This window comes from Hakea prostrata, chromosome 7 (assembly GCF_041222555.1).
Source record: "Hakea prostrata isolate BN-2017 chromosome 7, UWA_Hpros_2, whole genome shotgun sequence".
NCBI lineage: Eukaryota > Viridiplantae > Streptophyta > Magnoliopsida > Proteales > Proteaceae > Hakea > Hakea prostrata.
In genome coordinates this window covers 38389326-38407060 of record NC_142606.1, presented here as the reverse complement: position 1 = coordinate 38407060, position 17735 = coordinate 38389326, and the positions used below count along the sequence as shown (strand labels likewise).

The following is a 17735-nucleotide window of genomic DNA, read 5'->3' as shown; positions in this document are numbered from 1 at the left end:
AATAAGCAACTTTGGTTGAAAGAGCACCTGATTTTAAAGGAGTAAACAACCAAGAATCTCCTCTCAATGACACCTTAATTTTAGTGATAGTAGAAACAAAATGAGGGGGTGGATAGTCATAACCAAGGATAGAATATTCTAGCAACCGTGATTGAGAAATTCCCCAATAGAGGTAGAGGGAAAATGGTTAGAGAAATTAGTTGGAAGAGAAAATTTTAGGTATAGACGTAAGCCAAAGGTTAAAGGCAAATAAGTATAGCTTCCCAAAACAACATTACAAATTACTTTCTCCTTTAGAAATTTTATAGAACCTAGGGGTGTCAAAACCTAACCCGAACCGTTAAAACCGGACCGAACCGGCCCGTTATAGCCCAAACCGGCCCCCACCGAAGCTTAATGGGCTGTGTTTGGGTTGAACAACCTCAGCCCGCAATGGTTCGGGTTGGGCCGGGATAGCCGTGTGTGGCCCGGCTCCCGTTTGGCCCGAACCCGAACCAACCCGTTATAAATAAATAAAATAAAATAAATTTAAATGTAAACGATAAGAAAACCCCCAAGTTTCTATTTGTTTTCTTTTGTTTTACTTTGGAATATGCAAACACCAAACCTATCAAAGCCTTCACCATTTGGAAGACAGGCTTAGTAAATATTTAGCAAGTGTATTATCATTTGAAAATCTTTTAATGTTTTATTTTGATCCATTTTTACAAGCATCAAGAAGGGAAAGGAGAATAAGCAAATACAACCCACTAAAATTCATCAAGATGCTAGCTTTCTTTTGTATATTAGTTCTATAATTTTTACTTCTTTGTAGAAAAAAAGTTTTTGGTTTTGAACACCCAACACAAGAGATTTGAAAAGAACTTAATGCTTATATGTGTTTACATGCTCTTGATAAATTCCACACATCAACAAGGTACTCAAAACATAGCGCTAGTAAACCCGAACCCAAACCGTTAGTAAACCAATTCTAAACATTTAGCCCAAACCGTTAGTCAACTCGAAACCAAACCGCACCGGCCCAAAACTGGTCCAAAACCGTTATTCTCTTAATGGGCCGTGTTTGGGTTGAGTGCTTTTCAACCCGAAACCGTTAGGCCCAGCCCGAAACCGGCCCAACCCGAACCGTTGATACCCCTAATAGAACCTTTGATTCCATTTCCAAATACGAGAGCCAGACTGTAACCCATCGTTTCAAGTCTGCAAACTTGGAGTATGAGTAGAAGGCAACTGTGGAGCATTCAAGTTGAGCTGGAGAGTTTGGAAATCGAACCTTTGGAGTCGGATGAACAAGAAGAAGACCCGGCCACCTAGTTGAGTTAGAGAGAAAAAGTCAGTGCAAAAGACATATAAAGGAGATTTTGCCATGCATGAAAATCAATGCTAGGGGACTTTAATGCCAAGGTAAATTATACCATTAATTGAATAATGTTTAGAGGTTTCTACCCTTCGAACCCCTTAAAAATTGGCCTTTGCATGAAGGATATAGAGGGCCAGTTGCATGGTTTGATTGACACGCCCCTTACTTGGATCGGGGTATTTTCAAAAATTCGCTCTTAAAGTCGTACTTTATGGTCTCTCACCTTATAAACGACTTGTTATGCTAGAGGGAGGTAAGAACGTGGGAGAGAAGGAGAGCTTGGAGTTTTGAAGAATCTTTGCTCCTTTGGTGGTGCTAAAGCACGAGTTGCAAGAAGAATTGTGTGTTGAGGTAAGAGGACTCAAAAACCCTCTTTGCAACCTTTCTCTTGGAGTATTTATGATGAAGAATTGCAATAATGGTGGTAGTTGTAGAAGTTGGGTAGTATTGAAAGCTTGTTGAAGTTTTCTTTATGTCTCCTAGCCCTTATTGAGTGTTTGTTAGTCCCATTTCACCCATTTGAAACTAATTGAACCTCTTTGAGATGCTTGTGGGCGACTTTCTAAAAGCCAAATTGGGGCTTTTTAATTTCGGACTAATTGGGGTGATTGGAAGGTGTTTTTGGGACAATATTAGTGTCCCATTGAAGTCCCAAAAACCCTCAAGTGAGTGGATTTTGAGAGAGGCTTGAAATCGAACATTCTTGGTTGAAGCCCTTGGGGGGCGGTCTATCGGCCTGACAGGCCTATCCTGCTGCCCCATGGTCCATGGGTGTGTTTTGCCTCGTTTGACGCCTGGTCAATTCCCAAATGATACCTAACCTGATCTATTTGTTTTTTTCTCATGCTATTAACAACAAGCACCTTAATTATGAAGAGTTGCATTGAGCTAAGCTCATCACCTCATGGACGGTGAAGTAAGATTTTTTGGCAAGCTTTTCCCCATCTACCTTGGTTGGGTGAACGGCATTAAGGTTTTTTGTGAAGCAACTTTTTTTTTTGGGTGATATTTTATTCTTCAGTTAAGGTGGAGAGTTTGACGGGCGAATGAGGTCTCCAGTTGTCTTCATAGAAACACTACTTTGGTTATTAATTGTATATGAATATTTCGATTTGCTTTAACTGATTTTTATATTTTTCTCTCTCTTTCCATTCGATTGAGACAAAGGAAAATTGAGCAACAAAGTCTGTAGTAAGTCTTTATATATCTCTTTGTTCTTTTTTATGAATGTGTTGTAGCCTATCTATATGATCACTGTTTGATATTGATTATCTTTCTCAAGTTTACTGTTGTCTTCTACATTTTGAATTACTACTACATGCACTTTGTTGCTATATTTTTCATGTGGTTTTGGTGCCCAAGCGCATGATTTGCTCATAGTTATTTAATTCGACAAACTTGTTCTCAATTGTATTTTGGGGCAGATTAATCACATTCGATCAATATTACATGCTTCTCTCACCAAGGGAACCCTACCATTATTGTTCACAGTTGTTTAGTTCGACCAGCTTATGGCTCAATCGAATGTTGGGGCTGGTTCATTGAACTCCATTATTCAATATTACATGCTTCTCACCCCATGGGAAATCCCATGAGAGTGGAAGATACAACTCTTTTCATTTCAAGTGCAAAACACACTAGAAAACAAACCAATAAGTGAAGAACTTATGATGCATTTCATTCCTCCGTTTTATGCATTGATATGTTGAAGTGATGATGCATTTCAGTCTCTGTTTCATGTACTGATATGTTGCTTTCCTCTATAAACTTACAAAACTAGCTAGCCTGCCCCTGCAGCTCCCTCCAACACAGGTTAGAAACCTCATTTCCCTCCACACTTAAGGAAACTCAAGTTTCAGTCTTTTATTTGGGTGCTAGAATGGCCTGTAACAAATTATCTTGATTGAAATTCATCAAAATCCAAAGATAAAATCACCAAACTGTGGGACTGTTCTCATTAATTATGTCTTATTTACCAAGATATTATATGAAGGCGAGTCATTTCTAAGACATTTCATCTTTATTTTTAATTTTTGTTACGAAACTTTATCACATAACAAAAAGGTTTGTTGAACGAATTTACTCTTTTTGTAATAACTGCTCTTCATGAGAAAATGAGTAGAAAGTTGGTATTTCATCGTCTGTGAAAAACAATTTGTTTGCTTACTATAAGTTTCACCCATATTTTGAGCTTCAATGTAAGGTTTTTTTGCCGAGCTATAATTTTCACTTAAATCTTGAGCTCAAATGCAGGTTTTTAAAGAATGCCAAATGAGTAATGGTTCTGGGAAGTTTTCTAAACTATCTCTTATTGGTTTCATGTGCACCGGAGCTTATGTAAGAAATAAGAAGAATCAGAATTAGGCATGCTTTTGGGTATCTGTCAGTTCTCTCATTTATGCATCTCAGTGAGACCCAACCTATAGAAGGCTAGCTAATATGGTTATTAATTGTACAATGCATGTCTACTAGATATGGCAAATGGACTCACTTGAGGATAAAAAAATTACAGATGTTCTTGAATAATTTCTAGTATAAATATTAGTAGAAAATTACTTATAAAACATTACAGATGTTCTTGATAAAAAATTACGTATAAAAAAATTGTACACTATTCTCCTTAAAACAAACAAGTTGATCTTTAAAAATCAAAAGAAACTTCATTTTCACATGATATATATGATTAAGTTATGCTAACACTTAAAAAACTTCATTATCTCTTTCTTCTCTTCTTCTGAACCTTTAAAGTTGCTATTTGTAAAATAAAATAATTAGAATTAAACAACACTTACCACAAGAAATTTGACTCCAAATTTTTCTATCTAATCTAAATATTTGGACAAAAAAAATTTAATCAAAATAAATGTGGAAGGTCCATGTGCATTTACGTGTGAACGTTCTAACTAGTGTGTGTATATATATATATATAATTACTTGTTGAGTCCTTTTGAACTCATCCCTCGTGGATTGTTGTTTTAAATTGTCACACCCCACCCGACAGTATCAGATCTGCCCTAACAACCCGTGGGTATGATCCACAGCCACAAGATCCTAGTTACACTGTCAATAATAAATAAGGCATATAATTCCACAATCATGAGCAAGAAAAGATAGTTCAATAATTTAATAAAGGAATTAAATGTTCCAAAATCCTAAGAACAATTACAGAATAAATTAAATAAGAATGTAATAGTGGAAGAAAAATAAAAAAATTTTGATTATAGTTTACAATTATCTTTAAGCATTTTAGGGTATTCTTCTTCAAATTTCTCTATGAAATGAGTCATAAGACCCTCTTTCATCCCTTTATCCCAACGACGAACAACTAGAGCTTTATTCCCGTCAATGGGTGCTGTAAAAGCATTTCATGCATCCACAGGAAGTTTCGTGTTCATCATAACTAGTTCCCACTAACGACTCTAGTATCTCTTCAGTGGGGTTCTCCCATAGATGTGAGGCTAGCTTCTTCTATTTCTGCATAACCATCTAAGAAAAAAAAAACCAGAAAATCACAAGGAATGAGTTATAATGAACTCAGTAAGGCAACAATCACATACATATCCCAAAATTTCACTGGATTAAAGTAATGCATGAATAAGTGAAATGCAATGTTATAGATGCATCTAGGAAATCTAACTATGCAAGTCTCTATCCAGGTAGACATGCTTTCAGATATGCACCAACCCTCCTCTGGGTAGGTCTCGTCACTCTGATTCCTCACTGAACCCAAGCCGTCTTTTGGAATCTCAGGCAAGGCATACGGTCCACATCGTCAACTATGAATGGGATATAGGTCCATACTCTTTCACCACAACCATTGGTCTAAGTTTTGGTGTATGTAGTGGATTCTAAACCCAATGCAAGGTCATAAGGTAACACACTACATGTGGTCTAGATATCTTTCTTCATGCTTAGTGCCATTTTGGTCTAGTATCTTTTCCCACCTAGGAATGCTAATCCTCACGACACCTAAACTGTCTTTTGGACAACATCCCTTAACCCTATGGTCATCCACATATTATTGGGGCGGATACCTCTCATATTTCCTCATGACACCCAAGCCATCTTTTAGACACCTATAAGTCCAACCCTAACATACGCAACCCTACCATTGCATGATAACAGTGAGTCTGTGCCTCTTCACGACACCCAAGCCATCTTTTCGACGCCCACAGGACCTAGCCACTGTCATCACGAGTCACTTGACTTTAATAACCCTGCTGAAAGGGTAGTAGCTTGTAAGGGTTGCCTAACCATGCATTTAGACATCTTAATCATGATGGACAACAGCTAAGAAAATTGATGGGGGCATCATAGACAGTGTCCCATCACAATCGTTGATATCCCAAGCCAAAAATATAGGGTTAGGTATTCCCAAGTTCATAGTCGCACCAAACAACAACAGTCCACAACATAAAAATAATAAAACTACAATGAGCATCATTCATAATTGATAAATAAACAAGCATAACAGTAATTATAGCAATCTATAGAGTCATTGACATGCTTAGAACAACAAACAGATCAATATATCAAACAACCAGTTATATATGTAATTTTGTCCTTACCTGACTTAGCAAAAAAATACGGATAAACATGCTTAAATCCTCACAACCAACTACTCCAGTAGATCCCCGGAAAACCCCTAAAAATTATGTTCATTAAGTCAAATTAGGGTTTTAGGATTCAAACTGAGCAGAAACAACTGCAAAACAAGCTCTTGAATCCAACAGGTTGCTTAAGGCGGTTGGTCAAATCAATCAATCGATTCAAGCGACCGCCAGCCTTTCTGACAATTTTCCAAGTCCGATATTCAAATTTTTGATCATCCACCATCGACAGATTTTGGGATGACCTCAGATCTAAATCACATTCTTAGAGGACTACGAAAGCCTCTTTAATCAATGAGAAATGAAAACAAAACTTAACATAGATTTGGAATTAAAATCTCCTTCAAAGAGTAATCACTATTAAAATAGACATAAGATCTATTCTCCCAGCGATTTAATCGAAAACAATAGAAATAATAATTCTCATCTCCAATCAATTCCAACAGAGGTTCGAGAGAAAAACCACTCTCCACAGAGGAAGAATTAATAGGATAAGAAATTAGTCCAACCAACCTTCTCAAAAGTCCAATGGTCAACCCAATCTCTACGAAATTCACTGCGAATCGAGCTCTTTCTTCTCCACGTGCTTTTTGACGTTGCAATCGTCCCAGTAGTCTAAAGGATTAAAATAATGCAAAATTAGGTTTTAGGGGTCTTAAATAGGGTGTTGCATGGCAAAACAAGCATGTTTTGCCAAAATTTCCAATCAACTGCCACTACTTGGCCAATCGACCGCCTTAAGCAACCATCATCTAGTACTCTTCAATACTCGAGCTTTTTGCTCTATGGTTGATCGCTAATCAGCTACAACCTTAACGAACATGTAAAGGGCTCTTACCTTGCTCATTGACAACGTCCAAACTTGACTTTCTCGCACTAGATATTCACGTGCCCAATCCATCCGAATTCTGACTAGATCTTCTTTCGGCTCCAAATAAGGCAGGTTCTTTACAAACGTCATCCAAATCCACGGATTCTGGGGCCGAAACATGGACTTCAATTCGGATGGCCCACGACTTCTTCCGACTAAAGACACACGTACTAAGACTTGTATTTCGGGTTTCAAGTTAGAATTACGGGGGTTATTACATAGAATTTGTTGCAGATCAAGATGCCTCTATGTTTCAAGATCCTGAGATGCTTGCGATCGATATGTATGACGTACCAGATTACTTGAGTGACGACGTGCACGATGACATATGTGCATGTCTTGACTATGCATATAAAGATTAATCATGCACTTAGAAAGACGGAGATTATTTAAGAAACTAAGACTTTTGAGTTTCATATTTACCATTTAATTAAGGACACTTACTTGATGTAAACCTTAGGAGATTTGATTTCTTTTCTTTCCAATTTCACTTTCCTTTAGGCACCCATTTTAACACATCAAGGTCACCTTCTTGCCAAGTTGTACCGGTGTTTTCCCTTTCAGATTTGGAACATCATCTTCAAGTGTAAAATAAAGAGCGAAGAGCAACCAAAACCCCTCTTTGCGGGCGAAGAGGAAGACATCACATGGAATAAGAATTCAAGTGAATCGGTGAACCTAGGGAGCCCTTGTTGTAAATTTTAGAAAATTACGTGAGGCTTTTGTAAAATATATATAATATATATATTTTCCTTCACCCATGGACAAAATGGTCATTTCAATTTCAAAGTTAACAGAAAAATAACAATGGATAACTTCTAATTTCTCAAAATGGCCAGTGTAGGCTGCATGCAATTTTTGCCACTTAAATGGACATACAAGAGTTTTGGCCCAATTTAAGTGGGCATCATGAAAAAAAAAAAAAAAAAAATCTAAATTGAATGGTTTGTGACTGAAAAATTCCCCATATATCATGCCACATATAAAGTCTTTTACCTCCAACCGAATGCCAAAATTAGTAGCCCATCAGGTCCAACACTACTGTGTAGAAAAGTATTTCAGCAACAAGTGTGCTAAAATAAACTTCCATTGAACATATCCTCTAAAATTTTATGTGACTAATCTAGACCTTAAATTTCTTATCGCCATATCCTCATTCACATTTTGAGAAACTATTCTTGAATGACTTAATTTTTATTCCAAGGGGCCATCCATTCATTATTGCTTTTTCTCTAGAGAGAGAGAGAGAGAGAGAGAGAGAGAGAGAGAGAGAGAGAGAGAGAGAGAGAGAGAGAGAGAGAGAGAGAGAGAGAGAGAGAGAGAGAGAGAGAGAGAGAGAGAGAGAGAGAGAGGGTTGTGGTTGGATTCGTCTAATAACCAATTATATTCAGTGGCGATTGTAAATGAGCTTCTTCCTATTCACGACATCTCATCTTCTGTTAGGTACCATTTGAAAGGACAGGGCCTTATGAGATCGTTTTCAAAGATTAAACATTTAATTAAAATACTTGACTTTTCATTGAATGACTTAGGCTACTTAGAAGAAGATAGAAATGATTTCCCCGACAATAATCATGGTGGTGACGTCAACTTTGTCCATAATCAAATTTCTAACTTGAATTTGAAATTTGTGCAATAGGGACTAGTTGCCCTAGACCTTTTTGACAATAATTGGTACAATATTGCTATATTTGTTTTAGGATCTCAAGCAATTGAGTCTAGCTCGGAAGGCTCAATTGAATGTTGATACAACCAGTTGGCTACCCTTCACTTCCTGGCTTAGAGATATTTGCTCTATTGCTTTGGTCTTTCCGCTTGAATAATGAAATTTCTACTAAAAAATTTAGATGGGTGCTAAAAGAATTAATGATGAGATACTATTGGGCGGTACTTGATCTTTCCAACAATGTGTTCAGATTTTTGGATTTTCCATTACCTCTGATTACTCCATGAGCATCATTGTAAGTATTTGGTCTTCAATCAAACATGATACATGAGTGTCATTGATCAACTCCATGCTCACTATTTTATTTTGAATATATCAAAATAATGAGTATGTTTATTTGTCACTACCGAAAAGGCGAAAAGGCCCTTCTTTGGCTTAGGGCAGGTTCCCCCCCTGAATTTGACATTTACGTTGATCTTTATATTAAAAAAAAAAACTTGGTCCGGGCACTGATCTTGATCCTGCGTCACTTCATCCCCATGACTCAACTTTTGTTTTTTTTTTCCTTGATTTTTTATATCAAGTTTAATAGCAGGTTGGTAGTTTTATTGCTTCATACAATTTCCATATGTTAGATGACTCAAATTTAATGACATGTTAGATTATAAACTTGTTATTTTTTTTTTGTTGTGCTTTTAACTTGAAATATTATTGATATCTTAACAATTCAAAGACAATAGCTCAGAGGTTCCATTGTTTCTTTACAAATGATTTAGATTTAACTACTAAAAAGACCATTGAAATTTGTGTTTCTGTTGTGCATCTTGTTGATATATTATTATATCAAAACTAACACATGAACAACAATATTACCTTGGAACTTTTTTTTTTTAATAACAATTTGGATTTTGAAAGTTTTATTTATGAATACATAGTTTTGATTTGCGAATCATATTACACTATCGATTTTGCACACGCTTCTCTTTCTTGTTGCTAATAGTAGTTCCAGTAAATTGAGTTAAGCGCCTCAAGGAATTGAGTAATCTGGATATATGTGGTAATAGAATTAACAGTCTGATACCCTATGGATATGACAGAAGACTTGGTTTGATTAAACCTTTCTAACAACTTGTTCATTGGCTGGAATTGCCATTACCCATTCACTCCTGCAACATTATGCACACGCTTCTCTTTCTTAGAGGGTGTGTTCCAAGGTGTAAAATTTTGCCGAAACTAGGGTTTCGCTATTCAGTGAAACCATTAAAATTCCGAAATTGTGCAGAAAATTTAGGATTTTTTATTAAGAATTCAACCTTTTTTATAGTTAGGGCAAAGATTTTTGGTGAAATTTTTAAATTTGTTGAAACTTCATTGAGATCTTGGAGATTTCCCCTGCATTTCAATGGTAAGTTACAACTTTTCAATTTTGCCTGTGATTTTGTTTCACCATATGTCGAAACACAGAAAGTTTGGCAAGTTTCTGCAAAATTTAGCGAAATTTCTTACCGTATATGGTGTGTTCTAGCATTCTAAGATATTACTCTATTAGAGATGAATCAAGAGTGGAAGGTAATTTGAGAAAATACATTTTGATATGCTACTCCTATAATCTCTTAACAATTAAAATATACATTATACTTATTACATACAGGATTGGGCTGCTTCACTGTTGGCTTGAGGCCTCAACATTAACTCAGCCCAACTTCAAACTCTTAACGCATGTTAATTTTCAACCCTAATCCATTAAACCTAGTCCCCAATTGAGCTCAAGGCAGGCCAAGGTGGATTTGGCTGTTCGTATCAAATTTGTAGCCCTATTCAATATGTGAACACCATATTATCTTAAATTTTAACCATGGCCAGCTCTAACTCATCTGTCCTACTCCCATAGGTTTAACCATCTTAAATTTTACTTTAATAATTTCCCATTTTTAGGGCCTGTTTGGTTATCTTGATCTAGGGCTTTGAAATCCCTTGATTCATGAATAAGAGATTTATACTTGTGGTTGTTAAACATCCATAGATTTACAAAATCTAGGAATTTCACTTTTTTTTCTTCAGTATTGGGTGAAATTCATGAATTTTACCTAAGTATAAAATGGATGAAATTTATAGATTTACGGGGATACCACCCAAGTATAAAATTGTTAATTTTTTAAACCATGAGTCTACAGATTTGAAATCCATAAATATTAAATCCTATTTCATTTCAAAGTCCTAAATTTCTGTAACCAAATTTCCCCAATTGTTTTTATCTCCCCAACATCCACCATAAAAGTATATTAAGGCACCAAAAACTAGAAGAAGATTGGGAAAATATATAACTTTATCCAAGCAAATATAAGTAATTCCATTGTTATTAGGGGTGTAAATGGACCGGATTCGGATTCGGATTGGATATTGGTAATAATACTATATCCACATCCTATTATATTCGGACGGATTCGGATAATATTCTATCGGTTTTCTGAAGGATTTAGTCGGATTTGGATGATAATCCGATAATCATTTTCTTAAGTAGATTCTTCTAAGTGGGCATGAATACAGATTGAATACAAGTTTTTGACTTGCTGTTTACATCTTTACCATTTTATTTGTGAGAGCTAGGTTTGAAATTTAAGAATTTAGCAACTTTGGTAGCTATTTTAGTATAAAATCTAGAAAAATAGTCACATATCTTAGGTAAAAAATTTATAAAAAGAAGAAAAATAAATCTAAATAAGTAACTAATTAATTGGATAATTTTTATCGGACGGATAATAATCGGTAAGAAAGAGGTATACCATATCTGCATCCTATTAGTAATCGGACGGACTTGGATAACCCTAAACGAATGTGGATGCGAATTCGGAAGCAAATTTCGATTATCCATTTATACCCCTAATTGTTATCACTCTTTTTAAAAGTAAACTCGATTTTCAATGTTAAAAGACAATCACCATTGCATTGCGTATGTAAATTTGAAGACTCCAAAACACAAGGAAAGGCATCTTCCAAACTTGTAATGACTTTCTCATGCCAAAGAAGTCTTAAAACGTTCCCTTTACCCAAAAAAAAAAAAAAACGTGTTTGCCCAGATGATCCACCATTGACTAAGGGGTCATAAAGCGTTTGCCCAAATGACCCGCCACCCACTAAGAAGTCTTAAAGCATTTGCTTAGATGACCCGTCACTCACTCCTAAGTTCTTCTTTTGGTAGTCTTAAAGCTAAGTTCACGTCTTATATTCTTCAAGATTTGATTCTTAGCCTCACCCCATAAGACCCATCATGCAGTTAAGGTCAAGGAAAGAAAGCTAGCTGGCAGCAACTAGATGCATTAGTTTCTTTTCTTCTCTTTTTCACTCTCTTTCGTCCATTATTAGTTTGCCTTTTGTCTTATTTGTTCCAATTCATTCATGCCTAGAGGCTTCCACACTTTTGAAAGACTAGCACAGCAGAGTATATGGCATTACTTGGAATGATCCGGTCATTCTAGTCAATAATGTGTTGATAATCTTCAATGAAACACATCAGAGTATATGGAACACCCTATCGAGGGTTGGAAATTGAGAAAACTATTTTTTTAATGGGATTTTTTTTTAAATGTTTTATTTTTTTTATTTATGAGCTCCACGTAATTTGTGATTGTAAAGCCATCAGCGGAGCACAGGGTGTTCCCGTCAGGGGAGATGATCCACACTCTACATCATCATGTAAACTCAGTCCTGATGACTCCAATTCCTCCTAACCCACACTTAGCCTGAATTTAAACACTAGTCTAATTAATGATTTACGGTGAATGAGGTGGTCAGTGCACATGAAACTTGCTCACTTTGATATGAAAAGTAAATCCATTGTTAAATCACTCTAAAAGAAACCTCGATTTTTCATGTTAAAACAAATCACAATTCCATTGCTTGTGAAAATCCGAAATTGAAAGCTCAAACCAACTAGGTACGTAAGGCATCTTCAACTCACTAGCTAATGACTTTAATTCTCAACCACAAAAGTGTTGTCATTGATTTGTTGTACGGCCAAAGAGTGAAGGTCAAAGTCACCGGCAATTATTTGAAATTTATATATGACTGAATGTGACTAATCTTCATCATAATTTAGAAAATGGAAATAATTTATAATATATCCTGTATTTACATACAAAACGTTTCTATTATTAGGATTCTTCTTCTTAAAGATTGTCTCTCATGGTTTGTCTATAAATAAGTGGCAAGGAGAACTCCTTCATGCATCAATCGTCCAACATTTACAAAACCCGGCCAAACCTTTTTTAATTAGTTCCTTTGAAGAAATAGAAAGGAAGTATGTCTTGGCAATTCCTTCTTTTCTTACTAGTTCTGTTTCAGCCTTGTTTCCTTTCTTCTCCTTCTCCTTCTTATTTGTGTCTTCATGATGAGCGCTCTGCTTTGCTTCAATTTAAGCAAAAGCACTACCATGTCTCTTCAAACTATCCTACATCTCTCAACTCGTGGAAGCCAAATACTGATTGCTGCTTCTGGGAAGGCATCTCTTGCGATGCCACTACTGGTCATGTAGTTGGCCTTGCTCTCTTCAATTCGTCGCTCAATGGTTCCATCCATTCCAATAGTACCCTCTTCAATCTTCTTCACCTTCAAATGCTCGACATCTCATGGAACACATTTGATCACTTTGCACCATCGGGCTTTGAAAGACTCTCTAGATTATTGCATCTCAACCTCTCAGGTAACTTTTTTTCAGGACAATTCCCAAAAAAAATGTCTCAACTTATACAATTGGTTTCTCTTGATCTTTCTTTGAATAACTTTCATGGCCAAATCCCATCTGAAATCTCAAACCTCACCAAGTTGGATTCTCTTGATCTTTCTCAGAACTACTTTGATGGTCAAATCCCATCTGAAATCTCCAACCTTACCAATTTGGTTTCACTTGACCTCTCTTCAAACGGGGTTTTTTTTGTATGGTTCAACAAACAGGGGTTTATTGCCACAACTTGAAATTCCTAATTTGAGAGCATTCGTCCAAACCTTAACCATGTTAAGAGAACTCCGGCTTGGTGGGGTGAACTTGTCATCTCAAATAAATAGGGATTGGTGTCATCACTTATCATCTGCACTCCCTAACCTTCATGTGTTGTCATTGAGTTATTGTTCACTTACAGGTCCCTTGGATGCATCAATATCGAGCTTTCGTTTTCTGACAGAGCTAGACCTTGGTGGCAATGAGAATCTCACTTCTACAATACCAAGTTCTTTGATGAATCTCACTTCTCTCACTGTCCTTAGGCTTTCTAGATGTGGATTCTACGGAGATTTCCCAAGCAATGTTTTTCTTCAACCCAAGTTGAGCATCATAGACTTATCTTGATAATCCTCTCCTCTTGGTTCAATTTCCAGAATTCCCTCAAATGAACACCTCTCTTCAATTTTTGTCCATTAGCCAGACAAAATTCCAAGGGATTCTACCGAGTTCAATTGGGAACCTCTTGTTTTTGGAGGAATTATATGTCGATGATTGTAACTTATCTGGATTAGTCCCTCCTTCTATTGCTAATCTTACCCAGCTTAAATGGATTGAGCCTTTCAGACAACAGTTTGAGTGGTCAAATTCTTGATTACTTTTCCAAGGGTAGGCTTCCCAATCTTATGTCACTATGGTTGGGCAACAACTTACTCCAAGGGCCCATCCATTCTTCATTGTTTTTCTCCCGTCAATACGGTCATTGGACTTGTCCAATAACCAATTCGACGGAGTCATAAATGAGCCTCCTCCTGTTCATAACATATCCTCTTCTTTCTCACAACTTATTCTGAGAGGCAACCATTTGAAAGGAGAAGACCTGATGAGATCAATTTCAAAGATCAAAGGTACAATTACATACCTTGACCTTTCACTCAATGACTTTAGCTACTTAGGAGAGGATATAAATCTTTCCTATGATGGTCTCCCCAACAATAATCATAGTAGTGACATCAATTTTGTTAGTGCTCAAATTTCTGAATTGAGTTTGGCTTCTTGCAACATCAGTGAATTCCCAAGGAATTTCCTCAAGAATCAAAAGGAATTAACTAGTCTAGACCTTTCTGAAAATAGAATTATAAAATTCTCAGATTTCCTTAAGGATATCAAGGAATCGAATGCTCTGCATATTGGTGGTAATAGACTTGGTGGTGAGATACCCAAATGGATATGGAAAAAGAATTTGAGATATCTGAACCTTTCTAACAACATGATCACAGGTTTGGAATTGCCATTACCTAATCACTCCTTCAACATGTTAGAAGTACTTGATCTTCACTCAAACATGATACAAGAATGTCAATCATCTACACCATGCTCTCCCCATACATTTGATAGGTATGATACTGAGGTTGTTTCCCATATCTTAGGGAGTCTCACTTCCCTTCTCTCTAAAACCACCTATCTCTTTTCAATTTCAGAAAACAAATTAGCTGGAAAAATCCCTTCCTCAATCTGCAAAGTAAGAAATTTTGATATCTTGGATTTGTCCAAGAACAAATTGAGCGGCAACATTCCAACTTGCCTCGGCAAAAGCAATATGGGGGTGCTAAATTTGGAAGAAAACAAATTACAAGGACCCATTCCTGATTTATTCAAAGATGAGTGCAATCTGCATACCCTCAAACTCAACAAAAACAATTTTCAAGGAGGAATTCCAAGATCACTAGGCAACTGCAAGTTACTCACCTTATTGGATATTTCAGACAACCAGTTGAATGGTACCTTTCCTCGTTGGTTGGAAAACCTTGTTGAGTTGCAGGTTCTTGTTTTGAGGTCTAACAGATTTGCTGGTTCAATTGCTCAACCTGTCCAACCTCATTCTCATCCCTTCCCAAGCCTACATGTCATTGATCTCTCTTTTAATAATTTTAGTGGAGATTTACCATTGCAATACATTTGTCACTGGAAGGCTATGATGTCTGACGACGATATGTCCGATTTGTATTATATTACAAATAGTTCTGCATACTATCAAGACACAATTGTAATTATTGAGAAGGGAATATACTTGGAAATGCATAAAATTTTAACCACCTTCATTACCATTGATCTATCCAACAACTTCTTTGTAGGAAAGATTCCTGATGCATTGGGAAATTTAAAAGCATTGAAAGTCCTCAACTTGTCTGGAAATAGCCTAACAGGTCATATTCCATCTTCGATGGGAAAACTAAGGGGACTTGAGTCACTGGATCTTTCAAGAAACATACTCTTTGGAGACATCCCGGTGCAATTAGCAAGTTTGACATTCCTTGCAGTCTTGAATCTATCTTACAATGACTTAACAGGAATTATTCCACAAGGGAACCAATTCAACACTTTTTCAAATGCTTCCTATGAAGGAAATGCAAGATTATGTGGTTTCCCTTTAACGAAGAAGTGCAGAGTTTTACCTCCCACATCAGCAATCCAAAAAGGAGATGATGATGATGAAGAAACATGTTTGCTCGATTGGAGGTTTGCATTGGCAGGATATTGCTCTGGTGTTATAATTGGATTGGTTGTTGGACGAGAATTACTTTGGAGAGAAAACAAATGTTCTCAGTTCATTGCTACGTTTATGGTATCGAAGCTGAGAAAATGATGAAGGAAAATCAAATGCCACAATAGGAGGAAATGAATCAATATCCACAACTTGGATAAATCAGTTCATTACTGCACCACACAAAAAATTTCCCTTGTGTGTTTTGTTATGTTTTTATGTTTGTGTATATTCATATTTGGTCTGAGTCAGACATTGTTCCCCCTTAAAGGTATCTTTAATTTTTTGGAAAAAAAATTCTCTCTCCTCTATACTTACTCTATATTCACTCTTGTCCCCCTCTCATATGTTTCACCTTTCATTCCCCAAGAAAAAAACTTTTTTTTTTTCTTTTCCCATGATATTTCAAAATGAGCAAATTATTATTTGTTTTTACCTTCTTAACTTCTTTATATCTAATTTTCTTTATATACTTCTTTTCCTTTTCTTCGTCTTTATAGGAGTCCATTTGTCACACCCCTCCCGCCGGTCTTAGTTACCCGCCCGACAACCCGTGGGAGTGATTCGTCACAGGATCCACGGTCTTACCCATCAATAATAATAAATGCAAGTAAAGATAATCGTGAGCAAGAATAAGTTCAATAATTAAATAAAAGGATTACAAGACTTCAAATACTCCAATAAAATAATCAATGAAAGAACCAAGGATAAAAAAGAATATTAGTTCAGCGGAAGCAAATCAAAATAATTCAAATGATCTTCTTTCCAGTTTCTTTCTCTAAGCTAAGAAATGTTGCTCATGTTAAGCAAGGAAGGGGGTTCTCCAATTCTTCTCCATACGATGGGCAAATTGTCTGGCAACTTGTCTCCTATGCCCATCAATGGGTGCTATAAGCGCACTCCATGCACTCACAGGAGCTCCCGCACATGCTATCTCCATCTCCCATTGCCCATGCCACATCTTTTTCATACGAGAAGGCTCCTTCATGGGAAACCAATCCATTTTCCGGCACATGTCCTCCATCTGTATAGGGTAATAAAACATAGAAAATAAAGGAATGAGTTTTGACGAACAATTAGAGCTCTATTCCCGTCAATGGGTGCTGTAAGAGCATTCCATGCATCCACAAGAAGTTTCATGTTCATCATAAGCAGTTCCCAGGCAACTCCAGTATCTCTTCAGTGGGGTTCTCCCATAGATGCGAGGCATCTTCTGTTCTGCATAACTATCTAAGAAAGAAAAACTAGAAAATCACAAGGAATGAGTTTTAATAACTCAGTAAGGCAACAATTACATACATATCCCACAATCTCACCGGATTAAAATAATGAATAAGTGAAATGCTATGTTATAGATGCATCTAAGAACACTAGCTATGCAAGTCTCTATCTAGGTAGATATGCTTTCAGATATACACCAGCCCTCCTTTGGGTAGGTCTCGTCACTCTGATTCCTCATGACACCCAAGCCATTTTCTGGAATCTCAAGCAAGGCATACGGTCCACATCATCAACTATGAATGGGATATAGGTCCATACTCTTTCACCACAACCATTGGTCTAAGTTTTGGTGCATGTAGGGGATTCTAAACCCAATGCAAGGTCATAAGGTAACACACTACATGTGGTCTAGATATCTTTCTTCATGCTTAGTGCCCTTTTGGTCTAGTATCTTTCCCCACCTAGGAATGCTAATCCTCACGACACCTAAATTGTCTTTTGGACAACATCCCTTAACCATATAGTCATC

At 36.6% G+C, this 17735-nt stretch overlaps 1 pseudogene; it reads left to right on the top strand.

Moving 5' to 3' along the window:
• Window positions 1-12723: 12723 nt before the first annotated feature.
• LOC149011060 (receptor-like protein 49) lies at window positions 12724-16377 on the top strand (annotated as a pseudogene).
• The last annotated feature ends 1358 nt before the right edge of the window (window positions 16378-17735 follow it).